The sequence below is a fragment of the Dendrobates tinctorius genome, unplaced genomic scaffold, assembly GCF_039654945.1.
Source record: "Dendrobates tinctorius isolate UK_male_01 unplaced genomic scaffold, ASM3965494v1 ptg000124l, whole genome shotgun sequence".
NCBI lineage: Eukaryota > Metazoa > Chordata > Amphibia > Anura > Dendrobatidae > Dendrobates > Dendrobates tinctorius.
This window is the reverse complement of record NW_027361792.1, coordinates 2392620-2413013: the sequence shown is the minus strand read 5'-3', so window position 1 is coordinate 2413013 and position 20394 is coordinate 2392620. Positions and strand designations below refer to the sequence as shown.

Below are 20394 nucleotides of genomic sequence, written 5' to 3'. Positions count from 1 at the left end.
CTGCAGATTTTCTGCGGTTTAGCCTGTGGGTTTCCCCTGCGGTTTGACACCTGCCATGGAGCAGGTGCCAAAACGCAGCGGAATCCGCACAAAGAATTGACATGCTGCGGTTTTGAAATTGCGGAAAATTCTGCACCGTGTGCACTGCGGATTTCTATTTCCATTAATTATAATGGTACTGTACACCGCAGCATCCAGCAGAATCCGCAGCGTGTGCACACACCCTAACACTCCCCTCTTAAACTGGGACTTGTAGTTTCTCATCGATCATTAAATGGAATCTGTCACCCCTTTTTTGAGATATCATATAATGATATCTTTCAATTGTGTGTCACATAAGGATTCTCTTAGTACTTTTGCTTCCCCCTGACCCCGCACCTTTCATGCATAAATACCTTTTTTATATCGGTTCAGATGTATGTAAACTGCCACGGTCCGGTCCGATGGGCGGGGCTTATTCACCTGCTCCCCCCCCTCCCTGTCTTCCTCTTAAGCATTTCTTCTTGTGTAGAGCAAGACGGGGGGGGGGGGGGGAGAGCAGGTGAGTAAGCCCCGCCCAACGGACCGGACAGCGGCAGTTTACATACATCTGAACCAATATTAAAAAGGTATTTATGCATGAAAGGTGCGGGGTCAGGGGGAAGCAAAAGTACTAAGAAAATCCTTAAGTGACACACAATTTAAAGATCTCATTATATGATATCTCAAAAAAGGGGTGACAGATTCCCTTTAAGTGAATGACCTGACACTACACTATACCAATGATAAAACCATCTTCAATAATATTTACAACCAACAGCTTTTGAGTAAATAGACATGTAATTTCGATTGCAACACAAGACTTTGCAGAACACCGCTTCACGGAGATATAAATATACCTCTCCAGAATTATCACTGATTGTCACTTAAATTCGTTTTTCGGGGAATACGTACAAACATGTGCAACACTGCACTGTGATTGCAAAAGTTCACTATTTATGGTGGGCAATATTATCCCCTTTCCTACATTAGACGTACTATTCCGTCCATGCGACCTGGGACGGAATAGTACGTCTAGCGCGATCAGCTGCTTATCACAGCTTACACCCAGCACTATGTGTCGGGCGGTCATGGTCCGCCCCCGACACGTTATCGCAGTGTACCGGGGGTTTAGGGAAGCATCGGGAGGGGGCTCCCTCCGTGCTTCCGAGACCCCCACAGCAGCGCGATATGCAGTGCTGCTGCGGGGGTCTCCTTCCCTGCAGGTCCCCGAATCCAAAATGGCAGAGGGGGCCTGCAGGGAGGCAGCTTCCTCATGCCTGCAAAGCGCCCGCATGAGGAAGCCTGCAGCACTGCCTGTGACATATCGCTGATCTGTCACAGCAATCTGTCACATGACAGTGATGTCCCCCCTGGGACAATGTAATAAAGTTTTAAAAAAAAGTGCAAAAAAATTAAAATCGCAAATGAAAAAAAACAATATTCCCTAATAAATTCATTTTTTGAAGTACACATTTGGTATCGCCGCATCCGTAACGGCCCGCCCTATAAAACTGTCCCATTAGTTAACCCCTTTAGCGAACCCCTTAAAAAATAAAAAACGAAGCAAAAAATAAAGCTTTATCATCATACCGCCAAACAAAAAGTGCAATAACGCGCGATCAAAAAGACGGATATAAATAACCATGGAACCGCTGAAAACGTCATCTTGTCCCGCAAAAAACGAGCCGCCACACAGCATCATCAGCGAAAAAGTTATAGCTCGCAGAATAAAGCGATGCAAAAATAATTATTTTTTACATAAAATTGTTTACATTGCATAAAAGCGCCAAAACATAAGAGACATAAATGAGGTATCGCTGTAACCGTACTGACCCGAAAAATAAAACCACTTTATCAATTTTACCACACGCGGAACGGTGTAAATGCACCCCCCCAAAAGAAATTCATGAAACGCTGGTTTTTGTTCATTCTGCGTCCCAAAAATCGGAATAAAAAGCGATCAAAAAATGTCACATGCCCGAAAATGGCACCAACAGAAACGGCAACTCGTCCCGCAAAAGATTAGACCTCACATGACTCGGTGGGTCAAAATATGGAAAAATTATAGCTCTCAAAATGTGGTGATGCATAAACTATTTTTACAATAAAAAGCATCTCTTAGCGTGCGACAGCTGCCAAAAATAAAAACCCGCTATAAATAGTGAATCAAACCCCCCGTTATCACCCCCTTAGTTAGGGAAAAATAAAATAAAAAAAAAAAAATGTATTCATTTCCATTTTCCCATTAGGGTTAGGGGTGTGTTGGGGTTCGGGTTGGAGTTATAATTGGGGGGTTTCCATTGTTTTGGCACATCAGGGGCTTTCCAAACGCGACATGGCGTCCAATCTCAATTCCAGCCAAAAAAGTCAAATGGCGCTGCTTCCCTTCCGAGCTCTGCCATGAGCCCAAATAGTGGTTTACCCCCATATAAGGGGTATCAGCGTACTCAGGTTCCCAAATTGTGCTGATGTAAAGTAAACATGTGGGAAATGTTACTTATTAAGTGTTTTGAGTGCCGTATCTCTGTGATTTAAGAGCATAAAATTTCAAATTTGGAAAATTGCAAAATTTTTGCCAAATTTCCATTTTTTCACAAATAAACGCAAGTTATATGAATGAAATTTTACCACTAACATGAAGTACAACATGTCACGAGAAAACAATGTCAGAATCACCGGGATCCATGGAAGCGTTCCAGAGTTATTACCTCATAAAGGGACAGTGGTCAGAATTGTAAAAATTGGCCCGGTCATTAACATGCAAACCACCCTTGGGAGTAAAGGGATTATACAAGCTTTTTTTCTGCACTTGTATTATAGTCGCATATACTGATTTTAGCCAGGTCACCAATCTTACAAACAAGGAGGGGGTGGTGGTAGGTTTTGGCAGACACTAATATGGCCCCAGTACGTGGGGTGCCCTGCATAAGAAGACTTTTTCTACCTTTACACCTATATTAAGGTTGCATATCCCGGTTTTAATAAGTCATAACGCAGTCATCAACACACAGCCAGCCTAATGAGAGAAGGTTTGATGAAAATTAGATCAAATATTACTTATTATACCACAGTTACACTCTACTTTTAGGGCTACACATTATTTTTATACAAGTTAGAAGTGGGAGTGGGGGGCATTTTGTGGCAGAGTATTATAAAGTAATGATAAATAAAACAAAGTAAAACGTCCCTAGCCTTGATAGCAAACTTATGAAAGAGTTAAAACAAAAATGAGAGGGTATGTAGCTTCCTACAATCAAAAGAAAAACCACAAATGATTAATACACTCATCTGAAAGAAGGGAGGAAAATAGCATTACAGCAAAACAGCCTCAGTCTAGCAAATGTGCTAACATAACAGAACGTCCAGTACAGCCGCCTGGCATGCTTGGCATCTCTCTACACATGCTCTAGCATATGTACTAATGCTACACAGATAAAACATGGCTAAAACAAAGCCCCTGCAGCCACTCCCAGGCCTGAAACACATAACATTTCCATGCAAGTAAATAACAAGCTATGGACGCAGGCCTCTCTGCCACCTGTCCCCCCTCAAAGCTCTGGCCACGCCAGATGGACTGTAGTGTTTGCACCACACTGCTGCTGATACAAAGCTTATACGCTGAAGTTGTTCTAGGCCCGAGAAATCAAAGCAAACTCGCAGCAATTGATTCCGTGCATTTCAACTATAAGTGCAGCTCGCATTCACGGCCTAAGAATACTGAGCAACTGACTCATTTCTGGAAAACAGATGAATGCAGAATCCCATCTGCAGATTACTTCTATCTACACGGTAACATCGCTTAATGTTTCCTGTAAAGGGTATTCACATAACAGCACGTTTCCTGCTTCCACTGCAAATCAGTGATATTTTATTTCACATCCACACAGAAATGGGAAGGCTCCTATTAAACAAAGACCCTGAAAAACAAGAGCCATTATTCTGCGCAGCACACGAGTCCTCCACAAACCCCTGTAAAGTGCAAAGGGGTGGAGAGCGCGACAAGCACATTCCTTGGTGTTAGGATGGCAGCTGTGATTGCTGGAGAAAAGAAAAAAAAAAAAAAAAAACATGCACAATCTGAGACCAAAACAGAGGAAAGGAAGTGAAAAGGGAGACACGTCAGCACAACACGGCTGCGCAGAGGTTACTGGTCATCAATGGCTGGATGATGCTCTGCATAGAGGCGCATTTGGAAAACAATTGAGCATTTTTTGCAACCTTATAAAAGCAGAGCAAAAGATTGTGCATCAAAATAAAGTAAAATAGGTCCTCGTAGCCACTTCAATGTGTGTCAATTACATAAATCAATTACAGCATGGAGGCTAGCAAGTTGCTGATCAATACTTGATTTGAAAGGGGGGACGGGAGGGAGCAGGAGAATGTAGGGGTCTATTTTATGCCATGCGACCAGTTCTGGTGATATTCTGCTGTTATTTAGCCAACACTCTTCAGGTAACAATGTGGCATATCTCAGATCTGTGGCATTATCACAACTTTAAACTTATGAACTAAAAAAGAAACCAACAAAACAACGGGATGTGTGAACACGACTTTTCAAGATCCGTTCTCTGGTCAGTCATTACAGATCTCTTCATGGGTGGGAGCGATATAATCGCACGTGATGTGAAGCATTGTGATCTCATGCAGGATCACACTGCAAACTTGCATGTCAAAGGATAGCCGCGATCATCAGAAGCTGGAGGACAGTGTTCAATGGCTTACAAGCAGTATTGCAAAGCAATCTAACAGGCAGACACAATAACCATGCATATTCAAATGTACACAAAGTGCCCACGCATGCACACGTGGATCGGAACACTTTACAGACACCTTTATTATCAGGTAACGAAGAACATAACACAAAATTACTAAAAACTGGTTAGTTATACAACGCAACATTTTTCTCCAGGTGTCTTTATTCAAGTAAATTTATGGGGCACAATGAACCCCAAGAACAGTTTTGAGCACAATGTCCTTGGCTGGCATGTAAATTCACAAAAGCCAACTGGCACAGCTGAATGTAATCAGCCAAGTTCACTTGTCCCTGTGAATACTGCTATATCTCAGATAACGCACAAAGAGTTACAGGTGCAAAACTGACCAGTGGTAAGAAATGGTCACGTTTGTGCAGAACACCTGACCGCCATAAAAAATGAGAGCACGTTTATAGAAAAAGCCTTCACCGCACACCTGACCCAAGGACAAAATAAAAAATACAGTCGCTGTGTGACGATCCCATCACATAAATCACTCACATAGTTCACAGAAGAAGTGGTGCAAGGCTGAGCCACATACAGACATCCTAGCTCCTCACTTCGGTGCCATGTGGTTTCTTGTATGGTAAGGACGCTTTGCCACAGGGTTGAAAGCACAACAAACTTTCCAACATTCAGCGCCAGGAATGAAAAGTTACATAAAATTGCATTCACTCTGTGTAGAAAACCCGATACATAAAACGACTGCTGCAGATCTGTTATCTGTAGCATACAGCATATTTTTTTCGGTGAATGCCAAGGCAGATTTCTCCTTCAGCAATGCGTAAACCATGAACACAAATCTGCACTTTTTCTGCAATTAAATTCACGGAAACTGAAACCGCTGCACCACAATGGAACTTCAGCCAAAGGTCTCATTCAGACATCCGTTTATCAAGTAGGGTATGTATTCCATCAATGGTTTTCATAAACAGAACATGCACACATTGTAATCGATGGAGCTATTCACATAAGTGGCTTTCTTTGAGGCACGTGTACCTGCAAGAAATTTTTGTAGACACATACAAGTTTATGGGCCGGTGGAAATCACACGGATGCCATCACTGTGCGGCTCGTGATTTTCACTAATGAATAGGAGAAGCTTTCCAATATACACATTTATTTTTTTTTCCCCATACAAGAAAAACGAACACTGACCAAACTGATGAAAGTCCAAAGATTGAAAAAAATCACCGACATCTGAATAAGGACTAAAGATTTAATTCACATGACTGTAAATCTACATTTTTTCATCCATATTATGATTCCAATTTCCATCGGCCTAGACATGGTGACATTGGGGAAGCAAATCCTATCGAACAAGCAACACAAACCAGTCAGCAACCAAAAACAAGAAGGCAACAAGCCATTTTCATAACGGATACTCATTGATCATTTTACAATAGTCAATTATCAGTGAGATCACTAAGAAATGCACAAATTGTGTAAATGGAAGGTATGACTGACTACATCGATGCAGTTGCACTCTTTCTTGAGGTTATGTGCACATGTTGAGGACTGCTGTGCAGAGTTTTCCGCGCAGAATCTGCATCTTTTGGCAGAATCCGCAGGTCAAAATCTGCACGTTTTTTTACGCGGATTACCTGCAGATTTGGCCTGCGTTTTTACACCTGCGGATTCCGATAATGGAATGGGTGTAAAGACGCTGCGGAATCCGCACAAAGAATTGAAATGCTGCGGAAAATAAATTGCTGCGTTTCCACGTGGATTTTTCCGCAGCATGTGCACAGCAGTTTTTTCCCCCATAGAATAACATTGTACTGTAAATCACTAGCCAATCTGCAGCGGAGGATCTGCAGCAAATACGTAACGTGTGCACATACCCTTAATGTTACAGCATTTTATAAGCGCTTCACAAAATTAAAAAAAATAAATAAAAACGCAATCAAATGTTTACTTGCATTTGATAACGCCAAAAAAAAAAAAGTGAATATAAAGGAGAAATAAAATACTTAAAAAAAAAAGTTCTGCAGATCGCTGTTAAAGTTGTCTTGTATTTAACATCAGAATATAGACCCAGCCTTACATATATATTCACTCATAAGATCTTTCAAATGAGAACTTTTACAACACTTTCCGCTAATTTCCAGTAACTTCCATGGAGCGCATCTGCTCAACCGGTCCATGTCCTGCAAAATACCAGTTAGAAACTTTTCATGGCTACAAAACTACACAGACAAATCTGTATGGTTCAGATTCAAAGTTAGGTTGGATAATCTTGGCCAGAGTAAAAAAAAAAATAAAAAAAAAATCTGGCCTTACAGATACCATGCACCGCATACATAAGGATTCATAGTAACAAACCCTACAGAATACAATTAGCACTATATAAGTCCTGATCTGCCACGGTCAATGGCGTTAAGTGGGGCACTTAGTTGTTCTGTACAGTCACACAGTGAAGAACTACTCACTCATTTCTTCCTTGCAAAATTACGTTAAACCGAAACCTGTGAATAACTGATGATCACAATTTGTGGGCTTTTTTACACCTGTAGCGAATAACAGGTTTTCATATACAAATTTCGCTGGATGCTTAGAACAGATTTGGAAAATGTAAGATAACATTTTGTGATTTTCTGTTAGTTTAAAAAGTTGGGGAGTAGTCATCAAATGCTCATGGTCATGGTGTCTCGGGACAGTGTTTTCACTCTGTGGTTGCACATAAGCTCAACAGAACGTAATCTTGTCTTATGGATGAGAATAATGCATGTAATGGACTGCAGCTCCCACACACGTCCGTGGTGTGAACAGGACTGGTCCGATAACTACAACATTCGCCTGACCCCGGCCTTATACATCACAAGAGCATAAACATTTCCAGCATTACTACTGTGCTACAAAAGGAGACATTGGTGAATGCAAATTCTGTCATACTAGCAACACGATGCTATAGGCCTATTCAGTCAACAACCAAAGGCAGGGAGAAAACTTTTCTTCAACCCAGAATATTTGTTGATCATTTCACATCGATCAGTCAGCTCGGAATATACTAACTTTCCAAAATGGAAGGTACGACTAGATCAGGGGTCTCCAACCTGTGGCTCTGGAGACACATGGCTCGCGGAGATGTGATTTGTGGCTAGCAAACAGAGCAGATCTCCAGACAGTGATGTCTGAGAGCAGGTCCTGGATCTTAATATACTGACTCAGTGTGATTTTTGTGGAAAAGCATTGGCTGTCATACTGGTAATAGGGGGCTTTGGGTGTCATTGCTTTGAGGGGGAGCTGAATGTAGCTCAAGTTTAGAAAGGTTGGGTGGGGACCAGCGATCTAGATGACTGCAGAGCATCTGTACCCAGCATGAGCCATAATAACCAACAGAGTAGCATTGTGACTCAATAAGTGCCCCAACAGATGGGCAGCCAAAATATCTCGCACCTGATATCTGAGCCCATCGTATATAAGAGGAGGAATCATTTGCTATACCAGACTAAAGTTTTGCATGAAACAAGTTGCATAATGTCATATTTACAGACTTTGGCATACAGCAGATTGGATGCAGATTTTTACATGCAGATGTTTCAATGAATTTGGCACAGATTTTACCCTTTTGCTTGTCAAAAAGACATTCACAATGAAAATCCAGACAATACTGACAGGCAGCATATATTAGAAAATACACACACACACGTCAATTTCTGCTCTGATATTTTTTTCATTATGTAGAGGAGACTTGCAGCAGTTTTCCGCATGAAATCTGCTACTTGTGAACATACCCTAATGTGCACAACTTTACAGAGTCACTGATAAATTTGCTTCCTATAGATGCAACTGCAAGTTTGTCTAAAGTATATCACGGTAATTCAGTTGTGGGTAATTTATAACTGTCAGAAAACTAAACAGTGTGTAGCCAGTGGTGTATAGGCCAAGAAAAATAAGAAAACTGCAGGAACCAATGCAAGGTGGCCGTATTGTGACTGTATCCTTAACCCCTTACCTACAATTGACGTAATATTCCGTCCATGTGACCATGGACCTAATTACCATGGACGGAATATTACGTCATCGCGATCAGTGGCACCCACGTGGTGAGCGCCGCTGATCGCGGCCGAGTGTCAGCTAATTATCATAGCTGACACCCGGCACAATGTGTCAGGGGCGGTCACGGACCGCCCCCGACACGTTAACCCCTTGCACACCGCGATCAAACACGATCGCGGTGTACCGGGGGTTAAAGGGAAGCATCGGCAGGGAGGGGGCTCCCTCCGTGCTTCCCTGAGCCCCCCACGGAAGCGCAATGTGCAGCGCTGCTGCGGGGGACTCCTTTCCTGCAGGTCCCCGGATCCAATATGGCGACGGGGACCTCCGGGGGCCTGCAGGAAGCTGGCTTCCTCAGTGCCTGCAAAGCGCAGGCATGAGGAAGCCTGTGCAGTGCCTGTGACAGATCGCTGATCTGTCACAGTGATCTGTGATGTGACAGATCAGCGATCTGTCACAGGACAGTGATGTCCCCCATGGGACATTGTAATAAAGTAAAAAAAAAATAAAAAAAAAGTGTAAAAATAATTTTAAAAAAATCGCCAAATAAATTAAAAAAAAAAAAAAAAAAAAAAAAAAAAATATTGCCCAATAAATTCATTTTTTGGAAATAAAAAAAACAAACAAAAAAAAACAATAAAAGTACACATATTTGGTATCGCCGCGTCTGTAACGACCCGCCCTATAAAACTGTCCCAATAGTTAACCCCTTAAGCGAACCCCTTAAAAAATAAAAATAAAAAACGAAGCAAAAAAATAATGATTTATTATCATACCGCCGAACAAAGTGCAATAACGCGCGATCAAAAAGACGCATATAAATATCCATGGTACCGCTGAAAACGTCATCTTGTCCCGCAAAAAATGAGCCACCACACAGCATCATCAGCGAAAAAATAAAAAAGTTATAGCTCGCAGAATAAAGTGATGCAAAAATAATTATTTTTTATATAAAATTGTTTTCATTGTATAAAAGCGCCAAAACATAAAAAAACGACCTAAATGAGGTATCGCTGTAACCGTACTGACCCGAAGAATAAAACCGCCTTATAAATTTTACCGCACCCGGAACGGCGTAAACGCACCACCCAAAAGAAATTCATGAAACGCTGGTTTTTGTAAATTCTGCGTCCCAAAAAAACGAAATAAAAAGCGATCAAAAAATATCACATGCCCGAACATGATACCAATAAAAGCGTCAACTCGTCCCGCAAAAAATAAGACCTAACATGACTCGGTGGGTCAAAATATGGAAAAATTATAGCTCTCAATATGTGGTGATGCAAAAACTATTTTTACAATAAAAAGCGTCTTTTAGCGTGCGACAGCTGTCAAACATAAAAACCGCCATAAATAGTAAATCAAACCCCCCGTTATCACCCCCTTAGTTAGGGAAAAATAATAAACTTAAAAAAATGTATTTATTTCCATTTTCCCATTAGGGTTAGGGCTAGGGTTAGAATTGGGGGTTTCCACTATTTGCGCACATCAGGTGCTCTCCAAACGCAACATGGCATCTGATCTCAATTCCAGCCAATTCTGCGTTGAAAAAGTCAAATGGTGCTCCTTCCCTTCCAAGCCCTGCCATGCACCCAAACAGTGTTTTACCCCCTCATATGGGGTATCAGCCTAATCAGGACAATTTGCAAAACAACTTTTGGGGTCCTATTTCTCCTGTTGCCCTTAGGAAAATAAAAATTGGGGGGCAAAAATATCATTTTTGTGGAAAAAAATGTTTTTGTTATTTTCACACCTGGGCGTTATAAACTTCTGTGAAGCACTTGGGGGTTCAAAGTTCTCACCACACATCTAGATAAGTTCCTTGGGGGGTCTAGTTTCCAAAATGGGGTCATTTGTGGGGGGTTTCCACTGTTTTGGTACATCAGGGGCTTTCCAAACGCGACATGGTGTCTGATCTCAATTCCAGCCAAAAAAGTCAAATGGCGCTGCTTGCCTTCCGAGCTCTGCCATGTGCCCAAATAGTCATTTACACCCACATATGGGGTATCAGTGTACTCAGGACAAATTGCACAATAACTTTTAGGGTCCTGTTACCCTTGGGAAAATAAAAATTGGGGGTGAAAAGATCATTTTGTGGAAAAAATATGATTTTTTAATTGTACCGCTGTGCATTATAAACTTCTGTGAAGCCCTTGTGGGTTCAAAGTTCTCACCACATATCTAGATAAGTTCCTTAGGGGGTCTAGTTTCAAAAATGGGGTCACTTGTGGGGGGTTTCCACTGTTTAGGTACATCAGGGGCTCTCCAAACGCGACATGGCGTCCGATCAGAATTCCAGCCAATTTTGCATTGAAGAAGTCAAACGGCGCTCCTTCCCTTCTGAGCTCTGCCATGCGCCGAAACAGTGGTTCCCCCCCACATATCAGGTATCAGCGTGCTCAGGACAAATTGCACAATAATTTTTGCAGTCCAATTTCTCCTGTTACACTTGGTAAAATAAAAAAAATTGAACCTGAAGTAATTTTTTTTGTGAAAAAAAGTTAAATGTTAATTTTTTTTAAATATTCAAAAAATTCCTGTGATGCACCTGAAGGGTTAATAAACTCCTTGAATGTGGTTTTAAGCACCTTAAGGGGTGCAGTTTTTAGAATGGTGTCACTTTTGGGTATTTTCTATCATATAGACCCCTCAAAGTGGCTTCAAATGTGATGTGGTCCGTAAAAATAAAATGGTGTTGCAAAAATGAGAGATCGCTGGTCAACTTTTAACCCTTATATCTTGCTAACAAATAAAAATTTTGGTTCCAAAATTGTGCTGATGTAAAGTAAACATGTGGCAAATGTTACTTATTAACTTTTTTGTGTGCCATATCTCTGTGATTTAAGGGCATAAAAATTCAAAGTTGGAAAATTGCGGAATTTTCAAAATTTTCGCCAAATTTCCGTTTTTCTCATAAATAAACGCAAGTTATATGAATGAAATTTTACCACTAACATGAAGTACAATATGTCACGAGAAAACAATGTCAGAATCACCGGGATCCACGGAAGCATTTCAGAGTTATGACCTCATAAAGGGACAGTGGTCAGAATTGTAAAAATTGGCCCGGTAGTTAACGTGCAAACCACCCTTGGTAGTGAAGGGGTTAATTAGTGGTTAACAAGTGTGCAATTAATGTTATGCGCCATTTCAACGTTTAAAAAAAGACAAAACTCAACCGTATCATGAGAAACAATATATGGTAATACACACAGCAACAGAAACACAGCTTTGCCATGCACTTTGATGCAGATGTTTTGGGTTCTTAGCACTAGAAAAACAATGGACTGTTACTCCGCGCTGTGCGGCACATGACAAACTATGGGAGGCGTTGGGACTCCATGTACTTCCCAGTTTGATTTTTTCAAGGCCATCGCGGCCAACGCTTTCCTTTAGTTATAGAATCAGGTTTACACTACCTATTCTAAAGCGACAAAAAGCTTTCCTCAAGTGACTCTGGTGAGTGGACGTTTCTTTAGAAAATTACTGCAGTTATTTAACAAGCATAAACTTTCCACATACATTAGACAACTGCAGGATGAACTTTATTTAGGCTCGGGTTACGCAGCATTATTGGTCGCACATCATGAAGTTTACTATATCAAAATGGAGAGTGCGACTGTAAGTCTTGAACATATGTCAGAGTTTCATGATCCAAGCACAGGCCGTAATTTCAGGACATCTTGCAGGTCTCCAGACCCAAACTCATCACTCTCATAGGACCATATGAAAATGCTTAAGTTATGCTCATGAGACCCATGACCAGTCAAAATTCAAAACATGCTAGGTTTTTTGCCGAGGTCACACATTGTATGATTTTGTCATCACAGAAAGAGATTATATATATTGCAACTAGCCTTCAACTTTTTGTTTTTCACAGCCAAAATGCAACTGTAAAAAAAAAATGACATTCACTGACTAGAACGCAGCGTTTTGGATGCAGTGAATATACGCTGCTATATCCTGATCGTGGGCACATAGCCTAAGGCATATATTGCAATTCTGTAATATAGGAAACTAACTGGTCGTGTAAACAATTAATAGCTGAGTGAAAAAAAAAAAAAGCGGATTGTACACGGATGTCAAATGAGAAAAAAAAATCGTTCAGGTGAAACTCTGAAAGATTTTTTATATGATCACGTGAACCTGGCCTAAGAGGGAACTTCCACTTAAAGGATCTGCCCTGAGATTCAGTATTTTTTGTTATATATACCATGTTTTTGGATTATAAAAATCACTTTTTTCCCCAAAATTTGGGGAGAAAATGGGATGCGTCTTGTAATCCAAAAGTAGCTTACTGGCTGAGATGGAGCAGGGTCCTCGGGTCGCTGCTGCAGGAAGATGGTGGTATTTATTTTTCATAGAATGTGATTGCCCAGGACTCAAGCACAATGAGCAAAGTGTAGGAACCGCATTAAAATAATAAAATCACCAATCACTTCTCACCAGGTAACACCCGCACTGCTCCTGTTTACTTTGTTGGGAGTGATCATGTTCTGTAAATATACCTGACCGCTGCACCCAATCACAATTCTGACTTCCGTACAGAACATGACATTTGAAGCGGTTGTCTATCCACTACCATATGGTCTTTTACATATGAGCCCGTGGTCTAAGTAATAGCAGATATCATGCTCACAGACATCCCTTTTATTTCCTGAGAGTGGCTGCACTGCTCACGTGTCATGACTGCAGGGAAGTAAACAAAGACCGGCGGGGACCAGCAGATCATAAGTGCTAGTGGTCATTTTATTAATTTAATGTATTTCCTACTCCTTAACTTTTTTTCAGACCACAGACAATCCTTTTAAAAGGGGGTCAGCAATTGCTTCCACCCCAAGGTCCTGCAAACGTGATGTCCATTGCTCCTATTAATTAAAATAGGCTGCGATATCAGCATCTCCTGGTGGGAAAGTGAGAGGAGCTTGACGACTCTTAAAAAGACGGCACAGGGCGACCACCTGTCATAAAGGGCCAAAACCATTCCACAGATACAACTAAACCACTGGGTCACATGACAAAACCAATCTGTTTCCAAGGGCAACCACATGGATAGCGGGGCTGATGATGTAACGCCTTAGCGACAGGCGGCCTACTGAAGGCTCCTGCTTGCCGCCATCTTTGTGCGCCTATGAAGCCCGTAAGTATTGCTGTATATAGTACAAGTGATTATATCTCACCTAAGTGGACGAATAAAAAGGATTAATATATATATATTATATATATATATATATATATATATATATATATATATATATATATATATATATATATATATATATATATATATCTCCATACACACACACAGTAGCTGAAGAGCCCGGCGCTGCCCGGGCATAGTAACTAACTGTGGTTAGTTATAGCAAATTATAATTATCCTCCATCCCATAGTCCCGTGCCCATATACCCGTCATACATATCCTCCATCCCATAGTCCCGTGACCATATACCCGTCATACATATCCTCCATCCCATAGTCCCGTGCCCATATACCCATCATACATATCCGCCATCCCATAGGCCCGTGCCCATATACCCATCATACATATCCGCCACCCCATAGTCCCGTGCCCATATACCCATCATACATATCCTCCATCCCATAGTCCAGTGCCCATATACCCATCATACATATCCTCCATCCCATAGTCCCGTGCCCATATACCCATCATACATATCCTCCATCCCATAGTCCAGTGCCCATATACCCATCACACATCCTCCATCCCATAGTCAACCATTACGACATCAGTGAGTGGCGGGGCTTGCAACCTATGTGACATCAGCGTCGCCATGGCAACCATTATGACATCATAATGAGGGGCGGGGCTTGACACACTTTTTCCCCATTATGTAGATATGGGAAAAATAGTTTAATGAATTGGAACGCGCGGGGTTAAAATTTCGCCTCACAACATAGCCTAGGACACTCTCAGGGTCCAGACGTGTGACTGTGCCAAATTTTGTGGCTGTAGCTGCGACGGTGCGGATGCAAATCCCGGACATACACATACACACACTTGAGCTTTATATATTAGATATGTTTAAGATTTGGGAAAAACAAAATATAATTATAACAATTTAAAAAAAATTATTAAAAAAAATATTTAGATAATAAAAGTTTATATTGCCCTTCTTTTTCCCCCAGGTAAAAAATAAATAAAAACACATTTGTTATTGAGGCGTCTATTAAGGGTATGTGCACACGTTGTGGATTGGCTAGCGATTTACAGTACAATGTTATTATATGGGGAAAAAAACTGCTGTACACATGCTGTGGAAAAGTCCGCGCGGAAACGCATTTTTATTTTCCGCAGCATGTCAATTCTTTGTGCGGATTCCGCAGCGTTTTTACACCCGCTCCATTATAGGAATCCGCAGGTGTAAGGCTATGTGCACATGTGCGGAATTTCCGCGGAAATATCTGCGGCAATTCCGCAACTCCCTGCCACGTGAAATCCGCAAGAAAGCCGCATGCATAATTCCCGCAAAAAACTAGCGTTTTCCAAGCGATCTGTAGCATTGCTTGGAAAACTGATTGACAGGTTGGTCATAGCATCGCATAGCAAGGCATCGCTGGGAACGGGAGTCGGCGGGAGCATTGCAGAGGCCTGGGGACGCTGCGCGGGACTCTGGAAGGTGAGAATATGACGATTTTTTATTTTAATTCTATTTTTCACAGGGATATGGTACCCAGAGCCTGGAGGAGAAGCTCCTCTCCTCCAGACCATGGGTACCACCCACACATTTTCCGCTTACTTTGCGCCTAGTCGGCACAGCCACATGCTTAAAGTAAGCAGAACAATGCATTCCTGTGTGTGCGGAATTCCCACGATTCCGCAAAAAAATGAGCATGCTGCGTATTTTTCTGTGATGTGATTCCGCTGCGGAAACATATGCAGCATTAGCACAGCATTGCGGAATGCCATGGAACTCAATCAGTTGCTTATTTTATGCGTTTTCACATTTTGATTAAAAAAGAAAAAACACATGCAAACCGCCAGTAATGTTGCTTTTTGATCGCTCCACTTTTCCCACCGACAAAACATGCTACAAAAAGCGATCCGAGCCTCGTATTTCCCCCAGCATAGTGTGAATGAAGCCTACAGCTCGCCGAGCAATAATACAAACACCCGCACGGCACCGACGATGGAAAACTTTAAAAAAAAAAAAAAAGTTAATGGGCTTAGAAAATAGCACTAAAAACTAAAAAAAAAAAGTGACAAAAAAATTAAAAAATAAATGAATGACCACCCGTTATCGTGGCCGTGGAGAATCCCGCTGCTCGGCCATCTTTACGGCACAATGGCGGCATGGTGGGTTTTCCGTCCATTAAAGCTAACGGCGTCGCTGAGAACGGTGTCGCTGTGGACGGCGGCGCTGTGGATTGCGGTACTGAGGACGGTGTCGCTGTGGACGGCGGCGCTGTGGATTGCGGCACTGAGGACGGTGTCGCTGTGGATTGCGGCGCTGAGGACGGTGTCGCTGTGGACGGCGGCGCTGTGGATTGCGGCACTGAGGACGGTGTCGCTGTGGATTGCGGCACTGAGGACGGCGGCGCTGTGGATTGCGGCACTGAGGACGGCGGCGCTGTGGATTGCGGCACTGAGGACGGCGGCGCTGTGGATTGCGGCACTGAGGACGGCGGCGCTGTGGACGGTGTCGCTGAGGATTGCGGCGCTGAGGACGGTGTCGCTGTGGACGGCGGCGCTGAGAACGGTGTCGCTGTGGACGGTGGCGCTGAGAACGGTGTCGCTGTGGACGGTGTCGCTGTGGACGGTGGCGCTGAGGACGGTGGCGCTGTGGACGGTGTCGCTGAGAACGGTGTCGCTGAGAACGGTGTCGCTGTGGACGGTGGCGCTGAGGACGGTGGCGCTGAGAACGGTGTCGCTGTGGACGGTGGCGCTGAGAACGGTGGCGCTGTGGACGGCGGCGCTGAGAACGGTGGCGCTGTGGACGGCGGCGCTGAGAACGGTGGCGCTGAGAACGGTGGCGCTGTGGACGGCGGCGCTGAGAACGGTGGCGCTGTGGACGGCGGCGCTGAGAACGGTGGCGCTGTGGACGGCGGCGCTGAGAACGGTGTCGCTGTGGACGGCGGCGCTGAGAACGGTGTCGCTGTGGACGGCGGCGCTGAGAACGGTGGCGCTGTGGACGGCGGCGCTGAGAACGGTGGCGCTGTGGACGGCGGCGCTGAGAACGGTGGCGCTGTGGACGGCGGCGCTGAGAACGGTGGCGCTGTGGACGGCGGCGCTGAGAACGGTGTCGCTGTGGACGGCGGCGCTGAGAACGGTGTCGCTGTGGACGGCGGCGCTGAGAACGGTGTCGCTGTGGACGGTGGCGCTGAGAATGGTGTCGCTGTGGACGGTGGCGCTGAGGATGGCGACTCGTCCCACAAAATAAAACATTAAAGTGAAAAAAAAAGACGGGAAAGCCGCCGTCCGGACGGAATATGGAGGATGCTGGAAATAGGAGTCAGCCAATGATCCCTGTGGATGTAAAAGTTGTGTGGAGGCCGCAGGACAATGCGGGAGGAGGTCACCGCCGCGGAAGTTGCCGTGAATCTGCGGCTCCCACTCGGGAAGTGTCAGCAGTCCCACAAGTTGTGGCCGCCGGCCTGCGCCGCCAAGTTTCCCCTCAGAGCCCCCATCCCCCAGCCGCCGCCGCCGCGGCCCGCTCCCCCTCACCGGCCCACACCTGCTGCAGGAGGACCCCGCTGCTCCGGGGTGGGGGCCGCCGGGGACGCTCCCCTCGCCACAGCCGCCGCCTCCTCCTCCTCTTGTCGGTTCTTTCTTCTCCTCTTCTTTCATGGGAGAGAAGCCCGGGCTGTCACCGCCACATCTTTCCTCACAGCGCCCCCCGGCCCACCACAGGCTGGGGGCAAACACGACCCCCCAGTGACGGGAGACGGGGGGAAGTCAGTGACGGGAAGAGTGAAAGCCGGAAGAAGAAGCGGGCCGGAACAAAGCCGGGGAGAGAGCGCTGCCCCCGACAGGGCAAATAAATAAATAAAGAGAAAGTGATGGCCAAAGAAGAAGAAGAAGAACTCTCTCCCTCCCCGAGCCGCAGTGCACCGGAGCCGGATCCCTCCGCCGCACTCTCCTCGCCACTACCAAGCGCGTGCCCGCGGGGTCCTATCAGCGAGGCAGGGAGGGGTGGCGGGGGCGCGCGCTGTGACGTAGACAAGGGGGGAAAAAAAAAGCGGCCGGCGAAGCGGAGGGAGAGAGGAGAGAGAGGGGGGGTGTGATTGGAGGGAGATCGCCTTCCCGCTCCTCAAATAGGGTCAATAAGTTAACCGGAATGTTCCCCGGGTGGGAAAACCCCCTGATCGGTGAGGAAACGGCTAACGTCAGAGTGAAGGGAAAGGAAAGAGGAGCGAAAGAAACAGCGGACTATTTGACGTTTGTCGGTGCGGCGAATTTATTTCACTTTGCCTAAGGAACGGGGTGTGATGCGGCTCCCATTGCCTAGGGAGAAAAACCCGGATGTAAAGTGAGGGAAAAAGTAAAGTCAAGAGAAGTGAGAGGAGGAAGAAGAGAGAGAAGATGGAGAGAGAGCGAGGGGAAGAACAAGATGGAGAGGGGGAAAAGAGGGAAGATGGAGAGAGGGGAACAACAAGATGGAGAGGGGAACAAGATGGAGAAGGGAAGATGGAGAGAGAGGGGGAAGATGGAGAGAGGGGAACAAGATGGAGAGGGGAAGAGCAAGATGGAGAAGAGAGAAGATGGAGAGAGGAGGACAAGAGGGAAGATTGAGAGAGGGGAACAACAAGATGGAGAGGGGAACAAGATGGAGAAGGGAAGGTGGAGAGAGAGGGGAACAAGATGGAGAAAGAAGGAAGAGAACGAGAGGGGAACAACAAGATGGAGAAGAGGGAAGATTGAGGGGAAGAGCAAGATGGGAACAAGATGGAGAGAGAAGGGGAAGATGGAGAGAGGGGAACAAGATGGAGAGGGGAAGAGCAAGATGGAGAAGAGAGAAGATGGAGAGAGAGGGGGACAAGAGGGAAGATGGAGAGAGGAACAACAAGATGGAGAGGGGAACAAGATGGAGAAGAGAGAAGATGGAGAGAGAGGGGGACAACAGGGAAGACGGAGAGAGGGGAACAACAAGATGGAGAGGGGAACAAGATGGAGAAAGAAGGGAGAGAACGAGGGGAAGAACAAGATGGAGAAGAGGGAAGATTGAGAGGGGAAGAGCAAGATGGGAACAAGATGGAGAAAGAAGGGAGACTTTAAAGAGGGGAACAAGATGGAGAAGGGAAGAGCGAGGGGAACAAGATGAGGGAGAGAGAAGGGGAAGATGGAGAGAACGAGAGGGGAAGAACAAGATGGAGAAGGGAAGAGCGAGAAGGAGAAAGAATGGAGAGGGGGGACACGATGGAGAGGGGAACAACATGGAGAAGAGGGAAGATGGAGAGAGAGGAGGACAAGATGGAGAAGGGAAGAACAAGAGGGCAACAAGATGAGGGAGAGGGGAGATGGAAAGGAGGAAGAAGAGTGGGGGAAGATGAAGAGAACGAGAGGGGAACAAGATGGAGAAGAGGGAAGATGGAGAGAGGGAAACAAGATGGAGAAAGAAGGAAGATGGAAAGGAGGAAAAAGGTTGGACAAGAGGGAGAGGGAAGATGAAGAAGGGAACAAGATCAGGGGTGAGAGGAAAAGAACAAGATGGAGAAGCAAAGAGCGAGAGGGGAACAAGAAGGGAGAGGGAAGATGGATAGAGGGGAAGAGCAAGATGGAGAAGGGCAGAGCAAGAGGGGAACAAGATGGAGAGGAGGAAGAGTGAGGGGAACAAGATGTAGAGGAAGAGCGAGAGGGGAACAAGATGAAGAGGAGGAAGAGCCAGGGGAACTAGATGGAGAAAGAACGGAGAAGGTAGATGGAGAGAGCGAGAGGGGAACAAGATGGAGAAAGAAGGGAGATGGAGAGGATCAAGAAGAGAGAGGGGGCGACAAGATGGAGAAAAGGGAGATGGAGAGAAGGAAGAGGGGAACAAGATGGAGAAAGAAAAGAGATGAAGAGGAGGAAGAGGGGAACAAGATGGAGAAAGAAGGGAGATGAAGAGAACAATGTGGAGAAAGAATGGAGAGGAGGAAGAGGAGAACAAGATGGAGAGGAGGAAGAGAGGGGAAAGGAAGAGAGGAACAAGATGGAGAAGAGGAAGAGAGAGGGAAGATGGGGATCAAGATGGAGTATAGGAATAGAGAGTGAAGAGGAATAGGGGAACAAGATGGAAGTTGGAGAGGGGACACAATGGAGAAGAGAGAGAAGGAAGATTTAAAAGGGAGGAGAAAGAATGAAGATAGGGCAAAGATGGAGGAAGCTCGAGAGATGGACGATGATGGGGTGGAAGAAACGAGAAGGAAAGAAGATAGACAGGAGCAAGGAGAGACAGAAGGAAGTTTGAGGGGGAAGAAAATGGAATGGAGAGAAGGAAGATTTAGAGGAGAATGGAGGGAGGGGAAGAAAGTGAAAAGATGGAGAGAGAAGGAAGATGGACAAGAGGAACTCGAGACAAGGAAGATGGGGAGAGATGAAGAAGATGGAGTGCTTAATGGAGAGGATAAGAAGATGGAGAGAAGGAAGAAAATTGATAAGGAGAGGAGTCAATGGAAAAGAGG

The 20394-nt window shown here is 44.8% G+C and overlaps 1 protein-coding gene across 4 annotated transcripts in view; it reads right to left on the bottom strand.

Moving 5' to 3' along the window:
• Positions 1-17919, bottom strand: part of PHF21A (PHD finger protein 21A) — a 117003-nt gene extending 99084 nt beyond the window's left edge. For 2 of the 4 annotated variants that reach the window (XM_073541702.1, XM_073541704.1), the window contains exon 1: positions 17469-17917. The gene's annotated coding sequence lies outside the window, so the exon portion shown is untranslated. Of the gene's footprint in view, positions 1-17468 lie in introns of all 4 variants that reach the window. The other 2 variants (XM_073541703.1, XM_073541705.1) reach the window with 2 other exon arrangements.
• Positions 17920-20394: the final 2475 nt, after the last annotated feature.